Source organism: Falco naumanni, chromosome 5, assembly GCF_017639655.2.
Source record: "Falco naumanni isolate bFalNau1 chromosome 5, bFalNau1.pat, whole genome shotgun sequence".
Taxonomy (NCBI): Eukaryota; Metazoa; Chordata; class Aves; order Falconiformes; family Falconidae; genus Falco; species Falco naumanni.
The window spans coordinates 37,589,234-37,614,785 of NC_054058.1; the positions used below are offsets into that span (position 1 = coordinate 37,589,234).

Here is a 25,552-nt window from a genome sequence, read left to right on the forward strand (position 1 = left end):
CACAAAATCCTGGTCTACAGCATGTTTAGAATTCTCTTTCCATCACACCTTGTGCTGGCAAATCCATGTGTGACAGAGTGTCGTAATTTCCCCTTCCTGGCCCCATACTGAAACCAACTACAGGCACTGGAAATTGCTGATGCTGTATTTCAACCAAAGCTGGAAAACTTCATGAGTATACTATTTTCAGTAAAGGTAAGATATTGTTTGCAGCATAGATGAACTGATCTTTCCTAAGTAGAGTTCAGATCTACTAGAGTTCTTCCCCTCCCACCCCAACACACACAGAGTGCAGGCCTGTACTACAACTGATAGCTAACACTTGTGACTAATCATGTCATTGAAGTTCTAGAACAAGGCAGTATAAAAGTTGCACCATCCACAGCTTTAAATATTGTTCTCTTTGATTAAAAAAAACCACCACCACCACAACACGAAACAAAGCAGATTTAAGTGCAAAAGGAAAACATCACAGAAGGTGAAATTTTAGAGTAGGTCTGACCACAAATTGAGAAAAAGACCCACAACAAAAGAGAAATACAATTGTAAATTAAAGGAAGATAAAAGTCACGGACTATGCACCACTAGGATGACTGATTATTATTAGGTATTTTATTTTTCTGGACCATAAGGGTTTTCATTCAACAGTTTTGCTGCATGGAGTTAAGCCTTGCCCATTGTTCCTTCAGAATGAAGCTGGTGGGGGGAAACAACAAAAGTATCCAGAATCATTGCAACAGATCTGGTGAAAAATTCTAAACTGCTAGAATTAAGGAAGACACTGTAAAGCATGACAATAAAAGGAACCATTTCTAGTCTCAGACCATTAAACACCCTTAGCCATCCATTTGTTGGAACCAGAAAGGCACCTGACTAACTTTCTGCTGGCTAACTTTCTTGACCTCATCATCTAAACTTATCTTGCTAAGAGCCACAAGATGAGATGGTCCAGAAATTATTCTTAGGCAGAAGATGTAAACAGCTTTTGTGGGGTCTCATCACATCAGTGTAAGGCTAGGTATGGTTTGACTAAACATGTAACCAGCTCTGAGTCAAAAAACAGTCCCTACTAGGTATCTGTATCAAATAACCAGAAATTCAGATTAGGTAGAAAACTTCATGCCAGCATTATTCCACATAACCTAGCTGCTGTTCCAAATCCATATGCCATCTAAGTGCCACAGATTGACCATTCTTTTAAGTCTGTCTTCAAATCAAGATTCGATGTCTTTCTCAAAAGAGACAAAACACAAAGAAGCAAAATTCACTGCTTCCCTTACTTCACAGCATAATTAAAAAAACCAACCAAACAAACCATTTTTAAATATTAGTTAGTTGTTCTGCCTCCAGCTTCCCATTACTTATGATTGTATAGCTTATTTTATTAGTCATTTTTGCCTTCTGAAGGAACATACTCAATGGAATTATTGCTTTATACTAATTCTTTCTTTTAAAGCTCAAGACTGGGCTGCATAAACAAAAACATAGCCTGCACATCAAAGGAAATTATTATTCCACTCTGCTTGGCATCTGTGAAGCTACATCTGAAGTACAGGACCTGAATGCAGTTTTGGGACCCTGAGTGCAAAAGAGATATTGAGAAGCAGGTGGAGGACCACCAAGATGGTTGAGGGCTGGAGAACATGACAGAGAAGGTGAGACTAACAAGGTGAATCTGTACAGCATGAATAATAGATAGCTGAGAAGTAATTGCTCTCTTCAACAACCTAATTGGCATTCATAGAAAAGACAAAGCCAGACTGTTTTCAGAGATGCACAGCACACTGACAAGATAAAATATGATGCAGCTTGCATCATGAGAAATTCCAGACAGATACAGAGAACAATTCCTCACCACAAGGATGGTCAAACACTGAAACAGCTTGTCCAGAATAGCTGTGGAATCTTCATCCTCGCCAATTTTCAAACCTCACTTTGACAAACCCTGGAGCAACATGGTCTAATTTTGAAGTCACTCTCCTCTGAAGAAGATGTTAGACTAGATAACCTTCAGAGGTCCCTTCCAACATAAATTAACAGTTTAACTTTTACAGTATTTTACAGTTTTGTGTTCTTGAGCCAGAGAGATTTTTGTGCCTTTTGCCAGTAGCCTTCCTAATTTTTCAACATTGTAAAAAAACACTCCTATGGACAACAGGACTGTAACCTTTATTAATGAAGAATTCGCATCATCAGTATAAATATTCAAGGCAGATTAATAAAGTGTACGACTTCCTTAGTCTTCCTCTGTATTCAACAGAATTTTAGCCCCCCTGCATAAACTTTCTATTTGGGACTTTAGCTCACTTTCTTATCTCTGTGATCCCTACTTAATTTCAGGGTACGGTTTTCTGTTAAACAGATACGTCATATAACAGATGGTTTCTAAATGTACAACTTCAGATTTTGCTGTGCAATAGTAACTGAGTGGGTCCCACTGAGCACATGATCCAGATGATTCTGGAAGAGTCCATCTTTCTGACCTCTGTAAAAGTAACTGCTTTACAATACCAGTCAAAGAAACTTTACTTGGAGCATGTTTCCTACCCCTCTCCCCTTCCAAAGGTTTAAGAAGCTTTTAAATCAATCTAATGTTTAACTGATACAGGGTTTGGGGTGGCAGGGGCAGGGAATTGTGTGGTATTTAAGAAAAAGACTGTATCAAGTCATGATTGCACTATACATTGCAGGTATTTACATTAAGGAAGCTTGTTCTAAAACTGATTACATTAGGATTTTTTCAAAAATAGTTTTATTTCCATAAAACCACCTCAGCGTTAATTCTAATACTATTCTTCTGCATTTCCTGAATCCTTCAGATGTCCCTCCATTATTTTTCCCCAGAACTGAGGTGAAGCTAAATAGTTATTTAGATCATCCTGACTGATCTTTTTAAATAAGAAGTCTTCAAGGTCTTCTGGAATTTTCAATGTATTTTAAAGTTACTGGGAGGGACATGTCAGAAAAGAAATAGATTCTCACTCAATTCTTTCAGAACTCCTGGGTACAGATCACAAGGACCTACTTATAGCCTTTGTTAAGAAACGTCTATCATTGAATCTTTATTGTCTTTGTAACTTCTAGTTTTTAAGGACTTAAGTCACCTGTGAGATATTATAATGTAATCTCAATTCTATCTAAAAAACCCCCAAAACGTTTACTGTAATCTTATACTTTCTCTTTCACTATGAATTATGTTATCATTGTCACATACATTACTGTTTGTTAAAAACTGAGAAAGAATTCTGTCTCACTTTTGTTATCCTTTGCTTTACTAGTCAAGGTTTTGTCTCGGGAACACTTGTTTCTTTTAATCAGTTTTCTACATTTGTCATGCACCACTCAACGCCATGTCTCCTCTACCATCCTCGCACTTACACTTTACAGAAAAGGAGGGGCCCTGAATTGCTTCCTTCACATTACAATGAAAACAGACTGATTTTAACAAAATTTGTCTTTTACGGACAACCTTTATAATTGTTAACTGTGATTTCTAATGCAATTTGTGGAAATCTACCATATACCTATTTACATACTTTCTCACACACGTATCATTTTTGTACTGGTTTTAGTCTGGACATGCATATAACCAGACTTCTAAATGACAAGCAAAATTGCCACTCATGTCAAATCTTAAGTTATCACTAAAAAAAGGAGTTATCAAAGGTTTCAAAGTAAGTACATACCCCCAAAAAAGGCTCATTTGGTCTAAGCTGTTGGCATGCAGCATTCTACTGTGCCATGTCAATGCAGAAGTATACCTTTCTCTATTATCACCAAAATTGCCCCTCCTCAATATCAACCCGTTAAGAGTTCTCCTTCCTAGCATATTTACATCTTCTCTATTGGCCTTAATTCATAGTCTATTTCAGAATGGCTCCAATACTTATTTGAGTTTAAAATGGCAGTGCTAGGGACTATAATCTACCTGCCTGCTTTGCCCTTCTACCTTTTTAGTTTTATTCTCTTCGATTAATCTCATTATTCCTTTAACTGAACCAGGCCTGTCTACTGCCAGTTGCACATCCCTATCTGGAGCTGCTGTCTACCTTTAAGTGACCTTGTTTTCCTTGGCCTGTTCATGCATCTCCAATGAATCTCTTTTTTCTAGCTCAGAGACCTCCCAGATCCAGTCGTTTTCTTTCACCATGAATCCTTTCTAGTCTCCCACCCTTTCACAACTTTTTTGACTTGTAAAATAGAAACAACGCAAATACATTTGCACAGAACTAGCACATCTAACCCATGCTGTCATTTCACGCACTGCATGCATAACCACAATACAATACAGTATATTAGGTAATTAACAACACTGTCATTTTGTTAATATTTGGTGCTCTAAGGCAAACTTACTTTCTTCTCAGGAGGAGATCAGATAAATATCACATTCTGATCTGTTACCCTATTTACAAATACACTTTTTAAAAGGTCATATAAATACACCTGAGAATGTGTGTTTATACTAAAAGATACATGGACAACAGTTCAGTGTCCAATAGTTTTAACAACTTTACCACCTCAAAAAGAAGAAAATTCAAACCACAACCAGGATAACGAAGCTTCTTCATAAGACCATGAAGCCAAAACCCCTGCTACTGGCATGTATTCTACCTTCTTAGCTCCGCACCCTTTTCAGGAATAAGCTAAAGTATTGCTAAGCCTCCACGTGCATCAACTGGTGTCACTATAGAGACAAAAATAACAGTGGCAAAACAGTAGAGGTTTGAACCAAACAAAACCTGTAACATCAGCAGCAAAACCTACATACTCAAATTTATAGTATTTTTTAAAGTCTTCATTTTTAGTTAAATAAACATTTCACAGTAACTGCTAGTTCATGTGCCCTGTAACAACAGCAACACAAAAATAATCACAGCAAGAACAGATGACTTCCAGGCTTCCCAGAAAATGCCTCATATTTAAATTTAATTCCTGGCATTATGCCAAAGTGGGGGATGGGCACCTAAGTGGAAAAATAACTTCAAAGGCCTCTACAACATTAATGCAGAAAATTAGTTACTTCTCTTACCTGGTGAGAAGGTGGCATGTGCAAAATGAGCTTCCTCCTCTGAGTAAGCCACTGACATGTAGCTCATTTGCATATCACGCGCTACAAGTAGACTTCCAGGTCGGCCATCTTGATACTAAGAACTTGTTTTGTTTACATAGCAGAATGAGTACTATTTTTTAGCCAGTCTGAGCTATGCTGTTGTACCTCTACTTGTTAAAGCCTGCTGGAACTCCCACTTCTCTACACAAGTGGCTGAAGTGTCAGGAGTGCCCCTGCAGCTCACTGAGCATGCCACAGCCTCCAAGGGAACCTTGCAACTGCAAGTGCCTTCAGTCGGACTCTTTGTGCTGCCTTCTGTGCTGCCAACTATTAGCACTGCAGCAACTATGTGCAGTGAAGTACCTCCCACATACCACACGGTAGTACCAACAAGCATAAATTTATTACAGAACAGCACACACACAAAAAAAAAGAAGCTGAAATGTCCTCAGTATTTTCACGTACTAGCAATCTAATTACACCTAGGTTCCCTGTACATCTTTTCACATGCATCGGTGCTGTTTTTTCAGTCCAGAAACCAGAGTGCTCCTGCAATCTGTACACAGAAGTCCATGACACATGTTAGTTGCTGCCGACGGGGAGCCAGACTGCAGTTACAGCTAGCTGGTCCAGTAAAAATCTACATAAAGGGGGCCTCATTTCAAGACTACATTACATCAGGATATTGCTGAGCAAAGCTTCCCCCTGCCCCCACCAGACTACTACGGGTTCTAGAATATATCATCTAGTTATTTGCTTACTAATAATCCAGATCCCTGTCAGAAGTCAAGTGCTGCTCTTACTATTTATATAAATGAAAACTGACAACAGTCTCTACAAAAGAAATTTCACCCTGAAGCCTGTCCTAGTAGGATGCTTCACACTGCAGTGTTCACAGTGATTCTGGCGAGCCCTACATAGTAGCAATTAACACCAAAAACATGAGTATGCTCAATGCTCAGCAACCCACTCTTCTTAAACTGGCATTTCCAATATTTCACAGTCTACCAATAACAAGTAAATAAGTATCAGCTCCAAGTAAGGCAGATCCATATTTAACCTAATGCTGACAGGTAACATGTCTGGCCATTTAATATGCTGTTTCCACTTCACATTTAATTTTTCTTCATTAGGCAGATGGAGAAAAAAATCCCCCATCCAGAGCTATGGACTTTAACTTTTCAAGTACCTAACAGATACAGTGAAAATTAGAAGCAGAAGCTTGGATTTCAGCCTCACTCTGTTTTCAAATAGTTAATTCCCAATTCTTACTTTTGTACTTCCAGTTAAAAGGCCAATTACATTAATTAATTACATTTTACAAATGTTTATTCTAAAAGTCACTTTACCTTTTGAGGAAAAAAATAAGCCAGGCTTTGCTTACCATTAAGTGTGTGTATGTAAAGGATGTAAACCTTTTTCCCCTCAGTTGCTGCCTTGTAAGAAACTCTTAGAGCATGAGACCACCCAAAGCAAATAAACATACTATTTAGTACAGCAAGTATAAAAACCAATTTGTGAAACCCTAAATAAAATCAAGTTAAATCCTCAGTAATGTTTGGCTAGCTACACACCTAGCAACACTGCTGTAGTTGCAGCCTGGCACCATTTAGTGGAAAAGGAAAGTGATGTAGACACCGATGCTTGTTGATTCCAGCACTGCAAAGGCAGAGCCCCTCAGGACCAGAGGAGCCTGCTTTTCACCACCGGTCTCTTCCGGTTCCCTGCATTGTTCCTCTTTAGAACGCCAACAGTGTCAAGGCTATATATAGTCAAATTATGTTGTATGCCCCCTTTTCCACTGTGAACCTAATTTGCTGTATGGCTGGTTCTAGGTTATTTGAGCGTAACACAATTTGCTCATCTGTAATGTCAAAAAGATAGCAATTTTGTGTCTGAAAGTATTTAGTAATGCAAATTACTTTTCACTGGTGGTTACAGTTCCTCCTCAGCTGTTGCATCCAAAAGCCTAAAGTGATGTGTAAGGGAAAATTAATTATTTTTCCTGAATGACTGCCACATTAAAATGACAGTCATTAACTATACAAGCGATCTGGTACTGTTCTTCTTTTATGTCACAGTATCTTTTGATTTATCTTACTTTCAGACAGATTTGTGTATGTTAGCACATTTAAGCACTCTACAGAACATATCTTTTATTGATGCTGTTGTCATTTGCAGAATGAATCATCAGATGAATAGCCCCTGAGCTTAAAAATAAAGGGCACCAATGCTGCTTTAAAAAAACCCACAAAAACAAAAAACCTTTGTGTTCCCCACATATGGCCACCCCCTGCCCCAGCTCTACAGCCTTGTGCACAAATACCAGAATAACAGCACGATTCTCACCACAGTAAAACAGAAACTGCAAAATAAAAGACTGTACTTGGGAGAATTTTCTATTCTTGGCTCCAGTCCGCCCAGGGAACTCCAAGCCAGAGCTTGCCGGCAGCCCCGAGGGGGAGCTCTCAACCTACCGTCTGGGGGAGGCACCACCTCGCTTCCAGAACATTCCCGCAGTCACCCACACTCCCTAGGCTGTACCTTCCTCTCTGTGCTTTCCCTGCCTCTTACACCACTAGCTATAATAAAGCTCGTTTTCAAATACAAAATGTTTTTACGGAGAGGAGGCGCAGCTGGCTGAGTAGTTAGGAACGCGCCAACTCAGCAGTACAGGGCACAGGGCTGCCGCGTAGTGCAAGGTGGGCCAAGCCAGTGGAGGACTTGCTAAGCCCCCACCAAGGGCAGCATCCTCCTGCCATGTACGAGCTGACCAGCCCACCCTGACAGCTAGCACAGGCACGTCTTAAGCTGCTTCCAAGATGGGATATTTGGGGATCTTTGTTTCCAGTTTTGTTTGGGTTTGGGGTTGTTGGTTTAGTTTTGTTTGTGGTTTTTATTTGGGGGGGGGGGGGGGGGGGGGGGGGGAGGGGAAGGGGGGGGCTGTGTGTGTGCATGTCTTTTTTGGGTTTTAGGGGTGTTGTTTTTTTTTTAAAATGCAAGAGCATAACCTGGGAGTATAAACAATGGCATACTCCATTATATTCTCTAGTTGCCACTACAGAAAAAGCCAGAATGTCTGCCTGCCTTTCCCACATTCGGCATGCAGTCAGTGGAAACACCTGAGAGCTTTTATAACTGCTTTCTCAAAGCCAGTTAACAGGACTCTTCTTCCAACACACAGAATTTTCTAGTCTCTCATCAGAGCCAACCTTAAAAAGCAAATGTTACAGTCAAAAACTAGTAATTATTTCGAATGCAACCAGCCTTACTATTAGCTGTATGGTTTCATTGGTATGTATCAAAGAAAACACCCTCAAATCTTAAATGCCAGTTGATTCATCTCAGAATAGAAAAGGTAAGAAAAATCTGCCACGGAATAAGTTGCCTAATTCAGACACAACTTCAAATATGAAAGCATTTAATTGACGAAGTTTGTAAAAAAAGAAAAAAAAACCAACCAACCAAAAAACAAAAAAAACCCACCCCCCAAAACCAACCAAGCAAACAAACAAGATAAAATCTGTCACTAGTAGCTTGATCTAAAGAAAACACCCAGAGCAAAAGAAAATAAAAGGCCCTGGGCCTTCTGTAGGCAACACACACAGAGTTCAAAATACCCCCTTCCCCTCTGACTTCTCTTCCCCAAAGCATGAAACGGAACAAATTTTATTCATGGAAGTCAGCCAGAAGTTTGGTAGTTCCCAAGTTTTTCTCACACTGGTTTTTGAAAGGCACAGAAAATTAATGTTCATTTCTGAAATAGAGAACTGTCTATCAAGCCGTTACCTTAGCCAGTGTGGTTTATTTCAAGATATTTTACAGCAGAAGCACGTATCAACAGAAGGGGCAGGGAAGGGGGGGGAAAGGGGGGAGCTGATGGCTGACACTAGTTATATCTGCTTTAAAGGGGTGAAAAAGTGTCTAAAACGGGTAGCTTCCAGCCAGTAACAGAGTTTAATGTTGCACTCCCTTTCTTTTAGAAGGGAAATACTGTTTGTCTCCTTATCAACTTCAGAAAAAACATGTTTTGCTCACTTAAATTTACATGAAGAATTGTCACTTACTAAACAAACACTGCAAAGCTGACAGATCTTAACCTGCAAATCGAGACACTGCAGCAAACAAAAATTAAATGCTTGCCTTACTCATAATTTCTTTGAAGACAGTACATTCTTCAGTAAAACACAGTAAATGTTAAAGCTAAAAATAAAGGTCTAATTTAACTGTTTAACAGTAGTCATAACGTGATTAAGTATTTAAGATTCCAAACAGTTCTAAGTGCTTGGTAACCATTTATTTCTAGTACGTAGGGAACTAAACAAGTCAGCTGTTTGAGAGTGATTTGCATGCATTAAGCAGTATTGCGTTAATTCAGCAGTCCATTCCAGTTTGTTTTGAATCCTGCCTGAAATTGTTTGCTCCCAAAATATCTACCAAAATAGAAGATGCAGCTGTATGAATTGAGACAATTCTGTTTTAAGAGGAACATAAAAAATAATCAAGCCATGTTAGAATGGATCCAAGCAAGTATGATTTAGTAATGACAACTATCCAAATAGTTGGAGCACAAATGAAAATAAAGTAGAATTGTTTCCTTATAATCAAATACACCAAATGCAAAAAATGAATTGAAAAAAATGTGACTCTATACACTCCTTCAGAGTAAATTATTGTTGGCTATTTCTCTTTGAAAGTCACACGTATTTGAGACTGCTACCCTATTAGCAATTTACTTGTGAAAACCTATCCTTCAAATTTACCTATCAGTAGTACAAAGGCTAACTGTTCTAGAATGCAGCACATGTCAGAAGTGGAGAAAATGCAGATACAAGAACAGTGAGCAGAGTCTGACAATGCATCTCACATTAAAAATGTATAATTATCAATTCAGTTGAAGTCGTTAATTCATTATACACAACTATTTCTAACTTAAGTCATTAACATCTAATTTATGTATTTAATAAAAAATTCATAGGGTGGTGGGGGTTTTTTATCCACTGAAGTACCTTGTTTCCATGCAGGTAAATCAGTGCTTTTAGTTTTCTTTTTGACTGCTAAAGAACATGCTATTAACACCGTGGGAGGGAACAGAGAAGAGATCATACTGTCAGCTATCAGTAGAGTTACTTGGACTTTTGGAAACAAGGACACATTCCATATGCAACACAGGTTTCAAAACCTACCATACTTCATGCATTCCAACACCCACTTCAGGAAAGAAAAAAAAAAAAAAAAAAAAATCAAAAAACAAACCCAAACCAAAACCAGTCAAATAAAAAAACCCAAACCACACCACCCACCCACCTCACAGAACAAAACGCTGCAGCTCCCTGCTCCGCCAGTCATTCTGTACACCGCTTCCAAGAACGATGCTGTTTTGAGAACTGCCTGTTAAAGAGCCAAGTAAACCAAAACCAAAGGAAAGGGAAGGGAAGGCAAGGCACCAAGACAAGAGCTTTCCTTTGAACCCTGGAAAATGTCTCCAAGCCTCTTCTGTAAAATGGGAGTAAGCTTACTCAGCTCACAGGGAAAAGTCATGGGCAACAAAAAAGGCACAAAAAGGACTGTGTGAAAGATGTGGTGTGCACATGCAATGTTTTACTCAAACGTAATACATGCGAAGAACCACTCCTTACCTGTGTGTGTACTCCTCACATGACATGTGAATGTCAAAAGCTACACTACTTTTCCTTTTTCTGTTCCCATTAAAGGGGTTGAAAAACCCCACCAAACCAACAGAACCAATAGCACTTGACAATATGAAAATGTTATAAAAACATTTTCATATGCACCATTTTAAAAAACAACTAAAAAACACAAAACCAAGAAAAAGCCAACAGCAAAACCACCATTGGTTGTGTATGGTAAATAGGTTTTAGACATAAAATTTCATCCCCTTCAATGATTACAAAGTAGCTCAGGGATCTCATTATAAAAAAATGTTTCTATTTGCTTTGAACAACGAGTTATTAACATCTGGAATTAATGAACAACAATAACTTACTAAAACCCACACAAACACAAACCTCTGTAATCATTTATAAGACTGGGGTCAAGATGACTTGACTCAGAATATCTTGCAGAAAACCAGAAATATTGGTTGGAGGATGGGAAGAATGAAATCTCACTACATTATTAATCTGCATTCATTAGATGAGTTGAACATATGGCAAAACTTCACATCAAGACAAATGCATTTAAGTAGAATTTGTTGTCGAGAGTTTTCCAACATTTCAAAGCGCCCAAATGTTCTCAGGATCTGTAACTAATCTTACCCAATCAAGAAAAGCCACTATGAACTAAAATCTGCCTTAAATCAAATCCACTAAACAAAATTCTACTAGCAATAAAGCAAGTAATAAAACTACCTACGTACCTGCATTTCATCATTACCTGCGACCACACATTCACATTATTCCTGCCACTGATTTTTTATTCTAAAGCAGGAAAATCCTATAACCAATTACTTACAAATTTACAAGTAGCTGAAGTCAGCAGTCCACCTGGGGTTTAAATTCTGTATTTTACTTTTTGTTGTTGTTGTTTCTTCATATCAAATGCACATGGTAAACATGAAGAAACCGGGTCTCCTAAGAACCTGATGTGCGCTATCTATCCAGAATACTTTGTTTCTTTATAAACAGCGTTCCATCATTAACTATAGCAGGTAAGTTACAGGAACATTTAAAAACTAAATTAACCATCAAGTGCTTTGTTAGAGAGTATGCTAAGAGCATCAAATTCCCGTGCAAAAACATTGAGGAAGGACTAAAAACTTTTAGGCGGTTAGTACTGCCTTTTACACATCCTTAGCACCAAGTTCAGCTTCAGACAGGAAAATACTATGAGCTACATCCTGTGAGTTATCCAACTCTTTTCTGCTCCTGATAGTTTTCTGAAGAACTTCAAGTAACTCTCTAATTACCCTCAAATTAACTCATATCCAGCTTAAGATCCCACAAAGACCTTAACTAGGCCTTTTTGAGACAGACAAAAAACAAGAAAATGAGTCAATTGTGAAGAAAAATATCTTTTTTCTCCTGCTGCTTTTCTGTTCTCCTTCTCCCCAGTGGAAAGAAGTTGAGCAGCACTTCACCCTTAGCCACTGACACTTATGAACTACCTTCTAGTGAGTGCTGAGCATGACAGGTAGCTAGGCCACCAACCAGTAACATGCACAGGAAACACTAGGCCAGGGATCCTCAAACTTTTTAACCAGGGGGCCGGCGCGCGGATGCAGTGGCAGGCAGTCATCTGCGGCTGCTTGGTTCCCCCCCAACCCCCGGCGGGGTGTGTGTGTGTGTGTGTGTCTATAAATACCGGGGGCCGGACTGAGGACCCTGGGGGGCTGTATCTGGCCCGCAGGCAGTAGTTTGAGGACCCCTGCACTAGGCCATATGAAACCACCAGCACTTTGAAATGCAGATTTCAGTTAAGTTATACAAAAGAAATGAAAGAATAATTTACCTTGAAGCTTCCACTGTATCATTTGTAGTACTTTTGCAGAATTTATAGTAGTGTAGCAAATAACTGCCACCTGCACAATAGTTAATTTACATAAACATTGCTATTCCAATGTATTAACACAGATTTTGTAGTTCTTACCTATCATTGGAAAACGTTACATGTTGAAAATATGATGATCAAATGTAAATCTAACCACCTGGTTGCAAAAATGTAACAAAGTTTATAAAAAAATTATGTTTGAGGTGAGCTTTTTGAAAAAGGGCAACATAAAGTGAGAGTTCTTCTGGCCTGGTAAGGAAGTAAGCCAAAATTCAATAACTGATTTGCAAGACATGCGTATGACCTTTGACCTCTCTGGTCCCACCCAACCTACCCTGTAAGTGAGAAAGGATAAAGGTGTACGAATTAATTCAATGAGAGGGAAAACAAAAAAAAAAAAAAACCAACCTACAAACCCAAAACCACCAAACCAAAACAAAAAACCCACCAAACCCACCCTCCGGTTGACAAAAGAAGAATAGTTTTAAGGTATTTTATACAGCTTAGAAGTGGTTAGTTTTGCCTAAACAAAGTTTGAAATTGTGTCTTAGCAAAGCAGAGCTGGTGCTTACCTCTAAGGTCTGCAGCATATGATGCCAACAGCTCTGTTCATTTGCATACAGTCAAGCTAATCTGCTGCAATGAAGAGCACTTTGTCAGCCATTTTGAAACTGCACTGTCTCAGCTGCACTGAAAATCTGATTAAGATGGCTGCATTGTGCACTGAAGACCAGCCTCAGTGACAACTGAGCAGTGGATAAAATATTTACACAGCAAAGCACCTCCTTCTCTTCCACACTGCAACAAACTGCACAGGCAGAGGGGCGGCAAAGGCATGGTTTCTTTGACAGGCAGGAAACTGTTAATGCACAGCTGCAACACTGCAGCTGCTTGGAGCACCGCTGGTAAAGAGAAAACTAAAATAAACCAGAAACCACAGAGAGGCAGCCCTGCTAGGTCTGTGATGCAGGATTTGTATCCCATACTTCAAATCCCTCGTGACTCCAGGCAGTTCAGAATTTATGTCACATATTAACAGCCACAGATACAGAGCCAAATCATGCATAGAACTAACAAACGTTAGGGAATACTTTTTAAAAGCAGCCTCATTTCAGTCTTAAAAAAATAATCACCAGCACCACCCAAAAAAACCCCAACAAACCCAACCCTTAAGAAACTGATCTATACCTTTTCACAGCACCACCTATTTTGAAATACTGTGTAATATTAGTTGCCCAATAAAACAGTTTTACTTAGGGGGGGGTGGGGGAAGGAAGTTCACTTTAGAAATAAGGAAGCTAGCAAAAAAACCTCAAGAACACTCCAGAACTTCAGCACCCACAGAAATCAAGTATAGCATTCTTTATAAATTATATGGTATGTCATGTTATTTTTTCGAAGAAGAGACATATCTAGAATCCCATCCGGAATTTTGCTGGAATCTTGTTGTAACTATACTGAGTAGTATGTTCCTAAATAAGTGGTTTGGGAATCTGTGGGGTGGGTAGGGGGGGTTATCAAACAAATATACAATTTTAATGGAATCAGACTAAATATGATACAGGTTCATCTCTAATATCTGTTCAGTAATGCAAATCATGTGCTCTTCTCTAGGCAACAGTGGATCAATTCTAGAGGGAACTCTTCAATACCTGCCTCACTTCACCATGTACACCTCTTCTACAAAAAACAGGTATGGCTATTTTAAAACAAAGTAACTGCAAGAGCACATGGGGTGATCCTGAACTGAGTTAGTGTTCAATTATTTCTAACCTTCTACCACAATACAGCCTATGACCCACAATCAACCCAACATGGTAAGCCCCCCCCCCAAAAAAGTGGGAAAATATGCCCTCCAATCTACCTCTTTTATGAAAACATCTATAAACTTATATAACTGTGCATGTGTGTTGCCAGCTGTAGTTGGTTATTTCAGGACTGATTAATCATGCCAGCAGTAGTTGTCTGATAGACTTATCAGCACCACAGTATTTCAAACTTTAAAAATCTTGAAATGCACCATCTGGCTTTTCCTTTCGTCCTTGTATTAGGATGATCTTCAATGCAAGAAGAAGCGCATGACACATACATGTAAACAGCTACACTGATTATTATAATCTTTGTTAATACTGCACAGATGTAGAGGACTAAATTAAAGTATGCTTGAAGTTCAAACATCCAAAAGACAAGTTCAAATTTGTGAAGCCTGGAGAACAACTTCATTAAAATTAATTTTAAATTACCCACTACACTAAAGCTTTTCTTCACCAAGAACTACTATTAAATCAGAAATCAAGTTTACAACAAGTTCAAAAGAAATGTTTTCTATTAGCCAGTTACAATCCCATGTTGCTTACTCTGAACTTAATACATAGAACACCTTCAGTTTACAGGGATTGACAGTAACTTTTAACATTTCAAAATCCAAACTTAGTATTTCATTTGTATGCAAACATACATATATTTTCATTTCCACAGTAGCAATGTTTTGAATAGAATTCTATGTTTAGTACACCTACAAGGTTCCTATATCAGAAGGTTAATTCTGATGTCCAGTCTTAGAAGTTCAACAAAAACCTAGGGAGGTTCTAATCCAGAACCCAAGATCTGCACTTCTACACCACCACATTCTCTAAAATTCCATCTTGGAACTTGATATATGGAAATTCAATGACTTAAATAGGTTTGAATAGGCATAACTACTTGGCAAAAAAAATAAATAAATCAGAGAACACTTTCACTGAGCCAGAGAAAACAGAATCCACGTCACACTCCAGTTGCAGCAGTCAGTCCTCTTACCTTGTCAGAAAGCTTCATGAACACGCAGAGGTACTGACATGTTACAGACACCTAGTTGCAAAAAGTCTAGCTGAATGGTAAGAAACCATATGCCTTTACTTGAGTTCACTTCAGTGTACTTCAGTTAACATACACAGGTGTGTTAATATGTTAAAAAATACCAACCAAACTAATTAATGACATTTAATTAAACACAATATTAGGAGTGAAATAACTCATCTGAGAAGGCTTTGGTCAAGAAAATGTTAATTAACCTCCACTAATGTGGAATTCCTATATTTACATGGGACTACAATTTCTTATTGTTGCTTAAGGTGGCAGCTATATAGGCTGGCTAAAATAAAAAGTAAGTTAGAAAACCAGGCATTTTAAGAAGATTCAGAACAGAATTTAAATCTAACCTGTTATGTTTAGATTTCTCTGCCCTCTTTTGATGACCTGCCAACACAATGCAGTATCACCTCAGCAAATTCAATTTTCTAGTCATAAGTTAAAATTTAAGACAGAGCTTCCATTTTCCAACCTTCTCATGAACATCAATGTATTGGGTCTGTCTGAGCCCCACAGCAGCCCTCATAGTGCTGTGCTTTGTACTGGTAGCTAGAAAGGGGGTGATAACACACCAGCATTTTGGCTACTGCTGAGCAGCACTTGCAGAGTATCAAGGCTGCCCCTCCAACATTCCCCCCATCACCAGTAGGCCGGGGGTGGGCAAGACCTTGGGAAGGGACATAGCCAGCAGAGCTGACCCAAACTGACCAAAGGGATACTCCATACCATATGATGTCTGTTTAGACATGGAAGCCAAAAGAAAGGAGGAGAAAGTGGGGATATTTATTATTTATGACATCTTCTGGAGCAACCACTATGCATACTGAAGCCCTGCTTCCCAGGAAGTGGCTGAACATTGCCTGCTAATGAGAAGTAGAGAATAACATCTTTTCTTTTCCTTTGCTTCCCCACACGTGACCTTTGGTATTGCTTCATTAAACTGCCTTTATCTTGACCCATTAAGTTTTTTAATCTTACTCATCGTGCCCCCCAGCCACCCCATTCTGCTGAGGGGAGGAGGGAATGAGAGGCTTGATGGGCACCTGGAGTTCAGCCAAGGTCAACTCACCACAGTCCTTTCTGGTGCCCAACAAGGGGCACGAGACAACAGCAGTTTTATATTAAGTGTGCTATAGCTATAGTAGTTATTAAGTGGCAAGCTGCTGGGTGGGTCATGGAGTTTGTTGGTTGAACTGCTTATCTCTATTTTGCTAAGCTTGGGAACATGTTAATAGAAATAATGGCTATGTGCTTTGCCCTGGCATTGATGGCCTTGCTGTGGTGGGGGAGCTATTTTGTGGGGAGGATGAGGGAATACACTTTCCTCTCCCTGCCCAGGATTGACGTGGATGGTTTTGTTATGTAGGCTCCCAAGGTCCTTGCTAACCCTTACATGACCTGTTTAATACTACTAATTAATACTGTTGGCATATTATGGGTTTTGGGGAATTTGGTCTCATCCTGGTGTAAGAGAAGGCAACTTTTAGGTGAGGCAATATTGAAATCTGCCCTGAGGCAGCTGGTCCCAGGGTCTAGGATGTGTGGAAGTATTTGGCCAGATTCCTAGGACAGTTATCACCTCCCATAACCTGGGATTTCACATACCTGAACAGGCAAGCAACCCTGGCACACTGACAGACGTGCCACCTGACAGAAGGGTGCCTTGTCTACCCCAGTGAAAACCAACAGCTTTTAGTACTGTAATGGGCCTGGCCTGTGCCTATCAAGCCACAGTTCAGTACTCTCAGAGGACTGTGCTTGAGACAGGGACCCAAACTGGATCCAAGGTCACCATGGTTGAGATAGAGACACAAACAACTAGAGTAATTGCCCAGGAGTAAAAAAGAAACAGTGGACAAGAAAAACAATGGGTCCGTATCATCGATTAATAAGGGAGGAGGAAGAGGAGGAAAGGTTTGATCAAGAGGCTGGTCCTTCAACAAACAGGAGGAAGGAGTGACAGAATTTAGACAGGAAGCAGAAAATACCCAGTCCCTGACCTCCTCAGAACTTCAAGATGTGTGGAAATATTACAGCCACCATCCAGGTGAGTGGATTGCTGTCTGGCTGCCCCAATGATGGGGCCAACAGTCAGCAACTAGAAGGCAACGAAGCCCAACAGCCAAGATTCCTTGCTAGAAACTGGGGAACTGAGAGAAAAATTGGAAAAGATGCAGCATTATGCAGTCTCTGGAGACAGCTCCTCTCAAGTATGAGGGCATGGTATCCATTCAAGGAAGAGCTTGTGAACTTCCCAGGAACACAGACTACCGCAGATGAAGGCATCCAGTACCTGAGAGAAATAGTGATACTGGAAGTTATCTGCAGTGATCTAGACTTTGATGAGGTCTCCAAAGATCCATAGGATGTCCTGTGCACGTGAGCCATGTGGAGGAAGGTGATCTGATTTGAAGTGCCCCATCATATTCTAACGTCTTGGCAGCAATGTATTGCCTGGATACAGATATATCAATTGTGGAGAAAGTGTCATCTTGGCTCCAAAACTTTGAAGAAAGTCTTTGTACCTCCTTATACCTACAGGCCAGCACCTTGGCTGTCAGGGGTGCCCCAGGAAATCAGTCCTCTCCTGCTCCAGTCAGAGAGAAAGGGGGCCCCTAGCACATGCTGCATGGTGCACTGTGGTTCTTCCTGTGTAAACGGGGGAGGACATGAGTAAGTGGGATGGAGAACCCACCTTTAAGCTGGAAGCCTGTGCATGCAGACTGAGAGGGAAGACAGCGTTAAGAAAGGGTCAAGAAAGATGTCAGCACAGTGCTTGTAGAGACACAAGGTGGCAATCAACCCTCTACCAGACACAGAAGAACTGAAATCACCTCACTTGCTCCTGGTGAGGGGACTTCTGGTCTGGCACTGCAAGGGTCAAACAATGAATGCTCTGACCAGGAACAGGAATAGAGGGTCCCTGCCTTCAGCCAGGAGGAGGGATGGGATGACTGGGTATACTGCACTGTGTGGATTTGATGGCCTGGCACTTCAGACCCATAGAAATGTAAGTCTTTGGTAGACACTGGTGCAGTGTATGCTGGTGCCATCGGGGTACAGGGGCACAGAACCCATCCAGATTTCTGGAGTTACAGCAGGATGCCAAGAATTGGCTGTATTGGAGGCTGAAGTGAACTTAACGGGACAAGTGGGAAAAGCATTCTATTGTGAAAAGCCCAGAGGACCCTTGTATCCTTGGCACCAACTACCTCAGAAGAGGGTACTTCAGGGATCCAAAGGGGTACTGATGGGCTTTGGTGTAGACACTGTGAATACAGAGAAAAATCAAACAGCTGTCTATCCTGCCTGACCTCTCAGAAGAGCCCTTCACCGTGGAGCTGCTCCAAGTTGAAGAAAAGAGGTGCCAACTGCGACCGGATTAGTGCACCAGCAGCAATATCGCACAAACCAAGACCCCCTGGCTCCCATCCATGAGTTGATTCATCAACTGGAGAGCCAAGAAGTGATCAGCAAGACTCACTCACCTTTTAATAGTCCCATACAGCCAGTGCAACAGTCTGATGATGTCTGATGAAGGGTGGAGGTTAACAGTAGACTATTGTGGCCTGAATGAAGGAATGCCACCACTGAGTGCTTCTGTACCAGACATGTTAAGAGCTCCAATATGAACTGGAGTCAAAGGCAGACAAGTAGTATGCTACAATTGACACTGCCAATGCATTCTTCTCAATCCCTTTGGCAGCAGAGTGCAAGCCACAGTCTTTTTTCACATGGAGGGATGATTCACACCTGCAATCAACAGCCCCAGGAGTAGAAGCACAGCCCTACCATTTTTCATGGACTAATCCAAACTGCACTGGAAAAGGGTGATGCCCCTGAACATCTACAATACACTGATGGTGTCATTGTGTGTGGCAACAAGACAAGAGTAGTATTTGAGAAAAAAAGTAATTTACGTTCTTCTGAAAGCTGATTTCACCATAGAGAAAAGCAAAGTCAAGGGACCTGCACAGGAGATTCAGTTCTTGAGAATGAAATGGCAGAATGGACACCATCACCTGCCTATGGATGTGGACAAGATAGCAGTTGTGTCTCTACCAGCTAACAAGAAGGAAACACAAGCTTTCCTAGGCCTTGTGGGGTTCTGCAGAATGCATATTCCATCTTAGGGTCAGCTTTGAGCCCTCTCCATTGAGTAACCCAAAAGAAGAATGATTTTGAGTGGGACCCTGAGCAACAACAAGCCTTCGAGCATATCAAACAGGAAATAACTCATGCAGTAACTCTTGGGCCTGTCGGGACAGGACCAGCTGTGCAAAATATACTCTACACTGCAGCTGGGGAGCATGGCCTCACCTGGAGCCTCTGGCAGAAAACATCAGAAGAAACTCAAGATTGACTACTAGGGTTTTGGAGCTGGGGGTATCAAAGAACAGATGCCCACTACATCTCAAGTGAAAAAAGAGATACCACCAGCATAGGAGGGGCTTTGAGATGCTTCAGAAGTTATTGTTACAGGAGCACATCTCCTTTTGGCACCACAGTTGCCTGTGCTACACTGGATGTTCAAAGGAAACATCCTCTCTACACATCCCCTCTAGCAACCACTGCTATATAGAGTAACTGAGTAGCGTTCATCATGCAACAAGCTCCCAGGAATTTTGGAAAAAATCATGGACTGCCAAAAGGCAGAGATTTTGGAGCACTGCCTGAGGAGATGGCTTGTATCCAAGAGGCAGCACCATATGATGAGTTATCAGAAGATTAAAGGTATTATGCTTTGTTTACTGACAATGAACTTTAATGATCAGATGCTTCCAGAGACTTAAACATTCTACATAGGAACTCAAGGATTTTCTGACCCCTATTTCCCCTATTGGAAAATTAAAGTAACAAAAATCCCCAAACAAAAAAGGTAAGATACCTAAACACACCACAAATGATGCAAAAAAATCTCTTCAGGGAAATGAAAATTAAGTCGCACATCATGCGAAATTTTGCTTTTAAAATGATAACCAGAACTCAAAGGTTGACAAAACCTATGCTCCAGATCCTCCTGACTAAAAATCTCAAAGCTAGAATACTTTACAATTACCTTCTTTGCAATCAGACATCAGGCTTTAATATCCAAAACAAGACTGAGCTATAGAAATTTTAAATAGCATTACCCATTTCACATCTAAACTTTATTCGGATATTAAGACACTCTACAACTATCCAACTTGACAAAAACAGCTGATTACAGAGATCACTTCAGATAACAACCTAACTTTCTCTCTGCTTCTTAATGAGCTGTCAGGAAAAAAAAATATCTAGTTTTTTGTTCCTCCACAACAATCTTATCTCTGTGTTTGGATAAGTCACTGCTGCTTGATGAACAGTTTCTTACAGTATGGTGGAAACAGGAAAGCATTTTTTTCATTCAGTAGAGCACAGTGCAGTAAGTATATCTGAAATACCAGAATGATGAATATACATCATGAAACCATCATTTGTGTTGGTCAACTTATGAGTTCCCAATCATTTTGTGTAGGTAAATCTCAAAGTAATGACATGTACTGAAGAGAAGTAAAGAGCCCAGTTGCAGATTTAACTGAAAAATATTAACAATCTTAGATCTCACTGCATTTAAGAGAAATATTACATTAAAATACACTGGGGAGGAAAAAAACCCACCAAACAAAACCCCCACAACATTCACATACCATAGTAAGTTTTATAACTTGCAACTCATTTTCCTCATCTAATAACTCTTACGAAAACTATGATGTACATCTGTGTCACTGCAGTAATTTCCAAAATAAACTCATAACAAACATATAACTAGCCCACAACACAGAAAAACATCAAGCGGAGAGGAAATGGAAAAAAATGCATTCAACCTGCAAACTAAGAAAGAGCAACATACTGGTGAAGGGTCTTTTGGCCTTAATATCTCCATTTTATGAATAATCTTGAGATTTTGGGCATAAATACAATTTCTGACAGTAAGCCCATATAAGCCTAATTAGTGATTATACTATTAAAAAAAAATCTAGATTGGGAAAAACTTGGGTGGTTTTTTTTCATTTTGGAAAGAAAATCAGTATCCGGTTTAGTCAACTGCTATTCACTGTGGAAATATTGTCCGTTTGTAACATAAAAAATGCCTTCTCCCAAAACCCACAATCAAACACAATAAAAATGAGTATTTATTTACTAATTAGGAATCAGTTACTAAAATAAGATTTCTTAAATTTTTAATGTGTGAAATGTTTCTATTTGCAACAGATTATGTAAAATCAGTAGTATTTAAAATTAAACCATTTTTGTTCATTGGTTGTTCAGCCTCTTGGTTAGCAAGATCAACTCCTGTGCTGGGAGAAAAGCATATGTCTATATTATAGCATATTTCCTGTCTCTATGTCCTGAACAGAAGCATTACTAAAAGAGCCTTTACAGGAAAACTAACATACTACAGTTAATGTTGATCTCCTAAATACCTGAAATCGGCATAGCAATACAAGCTAAAGCAGGACGTATCAGCAAACCTGGCAGAGTATGGCATGTATGCCTATCTACTGGGATTAGCATCTTCTTGAAAACAGACTTTGTAATGGATAGAAAATCAGATTTAAGAAGTCCCTCAATAAGAGCATCAAAATGACTGTTTCAAGTGATTTATGTAATTATTATATCCTTCTTTGAATCAACTCTGTTATGATCAGTTTCAAGCCTACACAACATTCAAGATAGTCTTGTTAAATTAATTATTCGTAAAGCAAACTACAATATTGTTCCGCAATATCACAGGAACTATCGATTCAACACTGCTACACTTGGTAGCAAGGTTACAGCTGATAAAGCGCCTTGTATTCCAAGCAACATATTAAGTCTCCTAAACTGAGAAAATAACTATGAGAACACAAAGACCTCTTAAGAGTCTTTGAAAAAGAACACACAATGAGCACTTAAAACAGTTAGTGACAACACAAGATTTTCTGTATTTTAATTATTTGGTGTTTATCAAAAAAATGTGTTGCTTTTCAAAATTATTAGTGCATTTCCTTTCTGGATTATATAGACATAGGAACCTGATTTGATACCTCTGGAGTATACAAAATAAGATAACTGCCAAACTCGAGGAATAAATAGTGGGAGTATTTGCCATGATTCATGAATTGCAGAAGCCCTCATGCAGTCATTAGTGAATTCATTTTATGATAGGTCTGACAGTAACATTAGTCTCATTTCAGGGACCTGGAAACAGAAATTACCTACCCAAATTCACATATCTAATAGCAGTAAGTTTTGTGTTAGTTTTTTTCCCCTCCAAAGAATTCTTGCATATTCAAGGTAATACCCTCCTTCATACCTTTCCACAGGACTGCACAAACCAGTACCTAATCAGAAAAACATATTTCTCACATTGATATTTGCTGTTTCTGCAGAGCTTACAGAAGGTAAGCGCATTCTTCACATTTTTATTTTAAAAAACATGAAGTAGATATTAATAAGTGTAATAATTGTAACTAGATCAAACTGGTATAACAAATACTGGCCCCAAGTACATTTTAACTTGCAAAAGAGAGCCAAACATCATGCCTGCAGATTATCTTTATCTTGCAGATGTGAATCCCAATAAATTTATTCATTATATTGTATTTTCTTGTACAATCTGGGGTATTGACCAAATGTATTTATTAACATACTCTCACTTCCACAAATTAGCATGTTAAATAAGCTCTCTAGATGTTCAAGTGTTATTTTTCTGTGACTGCATGATGGCTGCATTTGTAAGGTTATTGACTGCTGCCTAGAACAGTTGAGCTGTTTGCTCCTTTAAGATAATATTTTTCCATCAACAATTCCATCTGATTTTTCCATTCAACAAGTCTGTGTTAACGGTCAAATTACAACATGTAGATTTATTTCAATATTACTATTATGCAACAATATAATCTAATGTAGGAATTTCCACTGGGTATCTATCAAAGATTAGGTGATCTACTAAGAAGCATATATATGTGTTAAAAGAAAAAACCTCTTGAGGACAGTGCCACACCTCTAACAGGCCTTAAAGTCACATGAATTAAAATGTGAGGCACTTAATCATGAACACTACATTTCATAATGCTTAAGTTCAAAGAAAATCAGAAGTTCAAGCGTACCTTCTTTACACTACCACACTACTTAACCTATTAACTTTTGCCATGTTGTTTGATGTGGGCCTCCACGACAACCTGGAGAAGCCACTCTGGCCTTGATTACTGATGACATCACATAAATAAGGCAACAGCTAGGTCTTCCCCCCTCAAACACCCTCCTTTCTAGTAAATGTGCATGCCCATACGCTTCAGAAACTGTAATCTAAAGTTCATTAGCGCACCACTGAGCACAGTAACAAAAAAAAACGTTTTTTTCCTCGTTGCTTCTACACCCCATCCACTGCAACACTCAACATCCACACCCGCTGCAGGTGTGAGGAGATCCACTGGTGGCACGCAGCACCACCGCTGTCATCCACCACACCATCCCCAGTCCAGGCAGAGAGGAAGGAAATGCTTCCGAGGTGCCAGCCAGTCACACCACTGTCCCACCCAAACACCTGCCCAGCGCGGTGCAGGTGGCACCTCCACCTCGCCGATGCGTCATACGGAACACAGACAACTTGCTGATGCTCTGCTCTCTGCGCCTGCAGGACTCAGCAGAGCGCACCAGCAGTGCCCTGCCCCACGCCAGACCTACCTGTGAGCTGCAGCGGCTGCCGCGGGGATCCCTCCACACGTGGGGAGCAAAGGAGGGCGCCTCCCCGCTCCCCGCTCCCCACCTGCTGCCACCTCTGCGCGAAAACAGCACTGCGCATGCGCGCCGCCGCCTGCACTGGAGCCGGGTCACGTGCTCCCATGCAGCGCGCGCCCAACTGCGCTGCGCTTCCGACCGAGCGTGGGTGCGCGCAGCGGCGCGTGTGCAAAGCTGCGGCCCCGGAGCATGCGCACGCCGCGGCCGCCACCTCCGCGCGGGGCAGCGTTCCGCACCGAGTGCTGCTTTGCCCGGCCGCGCGCGGCCCCGGGGGGCGAGCGGTACCTGTGCTCCCGCGTCCCGCTGCAGCTCTTGCCTCTGCGTTCGGCGCCCGCCGCAGCTCCCGCCTTCCAGGTGCTGCCGCCGTAGATTCAAAATCGGAACTCGCTCCAGGCACCAACGCCGCCTCCCACCGTCGCACGCGCGGGGCCGTTATGCAAATAAGCCCAATGTCCCCTCCCCTCTCTCGGGTGACCCCGCCCCCTCCGTGGGCACAGGGGCCGGCAGTGGGGGCTGCCTCGCAGCCGGCCAATCCCAGGGCCGTCCATCTTGGCGGCATGCAAATGAGCCACCGAGTTATTTAAATTAGCAGGTAGCTCCGCCCCTTGTCTGGCGGTGGCGGACGGTTATTTGCTATAACGCGCCGGGGCTGAGGGTCACGCTGCCGCTGTCACTGCCAGGGGGCGCTGTGGCGGGGCCCAGGGGCAGGGCCCAGAGGCAGGGCTCAGAGGCAGGGCTCAGGGACAGGGTGGGAGCAGCCGGCAGCAACCGGCCCTTCCTTCCTTCCTTCCTTCCTTCCATTCTTCCTTTCCTTCCTCCCGGCCTTTTTCAGCTTCCCGCCACAGCGGCTGTGGGCTGTGTGGTTCTGGAGCCTCTCTGACATCTTCAACAGTCAGCCCGAGGTCTGCTGGGTACCTCTGAAAATAACTTGTATTATCAGCTTCCTGTATTGCTCACTGCAGCTCCCTTACCACTCCTCTTGCCTAGATTCTGGGCTGTGTGCAGGGTAACTTAAAAGTTTTCTCTACGACAAGCTGCACCTGACCAAAACACAGAGGTTTGGAGTTTTTTTTAATAACCAGCTTTGGGTTTCAGGAGTGCCACTAAGCCAAACAGTACTGCTGGCTTATCCAGATGAGCTGCAAGTCAAACCCGCAAGTGGCTGCTTCCCGTCCATGCTCCATTTCTGCTTCAGGGGTGCGGGTGGGAGGGGGAAAAAAACCACAGGACCTGCTGTAATGTGAGTCAGATTAACCCTTTGTACCACAGCCAAAGGCAGGAATGACCATTGCCAACAGCTGGCCTGTCTCACGAGGCACAGGTCAGGTTTAACAGAGGGACCAGTGGCTGTATCCTTGGGTACGCAAGGAGGTACAAGAGCATAGGACATGTATAGCT

The 25,552-nt window shown here is 41.0% G+C and overlaps 1 protein-coding gene across 7 annotated transcripts in view; it reads right to left on the minus strand.

The window, feature by feature from the left end:
- The window catches only part of LOC121089193 (activating transcription factor 7 interacting protein), a 113,757-nt gene extending 89,157 nt beyond the window's left edge, over window positions 1-24,600 (minus strand). For 3 of the 7 annotated variants that reach the window (XM_040596215.1, XM_040596214.1, XM_040596208.1), the window contains exon 1: window positions 24,440-24,600. The gene's annotated coding sequence lies outside the window, so the exon portion shown is untranslated. Of the gene's footprint in view, window positions 1-5,029; window positions 5,358-24,100; window positions 24,233-24,439 lie in introns of those variants that run through there. The other 4 variants (XM_040596218.1, XM_040596217.1, XM_040596209.1 and 1 more) reach the window with 3 other exon arrangements.
- Between the last annotated feature and the right edge of the window lie 952 nt (window positions 24,601-25,552).